Source organism: Dioscorea cayenensis, chromosome 2, assembly GCF_009730915.1.
Source record: "Dioscorea cayenensis subsp. rotundata cultivar TDr96_F1 chromosome 2, TDr96_F1_v2_PseudoChromosome.rev07_lg8_w22 25.fasta, whole genome shotgun sequence".
Classification (NCBI taxonomy): Eukaryota; Viridiplantae; Streptophyta; class Magnoliopsida; order Dioscoreales; family Dioscoreaceae; genus Dioscorea; species Dioscorea cayenensis.
Genome location: NC_052472.1, coordinates 1,747,173 through 1,749,162, shown reverse-complemented (window position 1 = coordinate 1,749,162; position 1,990 = coordinate 1,747,173). Strand labels below are relative to the sequence as shown.

Here is a 1,990-nt window from a genome sequence, read left to right as displayed (position 1 = left end):
GGTGATCAAGGGCTTGAACTTCAAGGAGAGAGCTTCATCATCAAGGAAGGAGGAGCATTCGGCATTCCTTGGGCGAGAGTAAGCGTCATTCGGCCGGCATTGTTCTTCTTCACCATCATTCAGACTAGGGAGTGTCATTTATGCTTTTATTTCTTATGTTTCTTGAGTTTGTGATTATTGTTTGTATGATGGCACACTAGACCCCCAAGGCCACCAGATGTAGGTGAACCTTGGGGAGGTTCATCATGTATTATGGATGCTTTTATTTTGGAATGCATTGGTGTGATTTATGGTTTTACTCAATGTTCTTCATGTCTAAAACTATAAAATGGAGAGATCCTTAGTTCTTTATTGAGTTTTACAAGTAGATGTGACCTACTCGCATGTACTAGATCATGAATGAGCTAGAAGGGGTATTCTTGTATCGACATGCCGAGAAATTGGATGTTGGTAGCCCCTCCGAATTATAAGGATGGACTTAGGTTAAGTGTATCCTTATTGCTTGATCTTCCTTCGCTTAATGCAATCATAGGAATGTGATTAGGGAAAGATTCTTGTCATTATTCGTATGGGATTAGGGTTTAACCGGCGAGAGATTGGGGTTGAACTAATTTTGAGATTATCAGTCTAAATCGCCCTTGCTATGTTGTTCTTATGCTTCCATATATCATGATGACCCTCATGGGGATCCTCATCCCTAGGCTTGTTTATCATCATCATTGCTCTTGTGATTTCTTGCTTGCCTTGGAATTGATATACTTGTGATTTATTAGAACTGTTGCATGTATTAGAGTGAAATACCATGTTTAAGTTGTAAGGTTAGAAAGTAAGTGATGGAGGAGTAATAGGAGCTCCTTAGCCCCATGCAATACGACCCCTGTGTCACTCACAGGGTATTACTTGGCGACCCCATACACTTGCGGGAAAGCACAACCAAGTTCTTTGCGCCGTTGCCGGGGACTGAAGGAATTCTAGGAAACTTCTAGCTTATTGCTCTACCCATTTTTTTTTCTTTTATTTCTTCTTTTCTTTTATTTTACTTCTTTTTGAGCTTAACTTCCTGTATGTTTCTTGACTTTGCAAGGTACAGTGCATTACATGAGCAAATCCATCAAATCTAGTTGTACCTGACAGAGAGATTGAAAGGACCTTGCATCGAAGACTTAGAGAAGTTGGTGAAAGCACTAGTGAAAGAAACTTTGAAATTGAGGACACAAAATTTGTAATCATGGCTGAAGAAAGACGTACCTTATCCAAATATGAAAGGCCGTAATTCACGGGAGAAGAATTTAGTGTACAAGAACCATCCATTGCCACAAATAATTTTGAGATCAAGGCAAGCACCATCGGCATGGTCCAAAATTCAGTCCAATTTAATGGTGTTGCAAATGAAGATGCCCATGATCATCTTTCCCGTTTCCTTCAAATATGTTCCGCTTTCAAGATAAACTGGGTGACTGACGATGCAATCCGGCTACAACTATTCCCTTTCAGTTTGAGAGATGGGGCATATCAGTGGCTCACATCCTTACCTCCGGGATCGATCAAAACACGGAAAGATATGGTTGAAAAATTTTTGGGAACGTATTTTCCTCTTAGCAAAGTGGCGAAGCTAAGACAAGAAATTTCAACATTTAAGTAAGGAGAGTCAGAGACATTATTTGAGGCATATGAGAGATTCAAAGACCTTCTTCGAAGATATCCCCATCATGGCTTTGCTTCTTGGATGCGGGTTCAGATAATCTACAACGGGTTGAACTATGCAACTCATCAATTAATTGATGCCACAGCGGGAGGCTCTCTTAGCAACAAGTACCCTGATAAAGCCGAGCAACTCCTTGAATCAATAGCAAGCAATGAGTCTCATTGGGCCTCAAGAGGTGCACCACAAATAGGGACCGGAATTTATGAAGTCAATGCTAAGGATGCTCTTGCTGCAAAGGTTGATGTGTTATCTCGAAAGCTAGACATGCTGAGTGTTCTTCTTCAA

At 40.7% G+C, this 1,990-nt stretch overlaps 1 non-coding gene across 1 annotated transcript; it reads right to left on the bottom strand.

Annotated features, from left to right (window-relative positions):
- Positions 1-1,609: 1,609 nt before the first annotated feature.
- On the bottom strand, positions 1,610-1,716 carry LOC120281326. Its single transcript, XR_005542535.1, has one exon. It is a non-coding gene; the product is annotated as a small nucleolar RNA R71 (small nucleolar RNA).
- Positions 1,717-1,990: the final 274 nt, after the last annotated feature.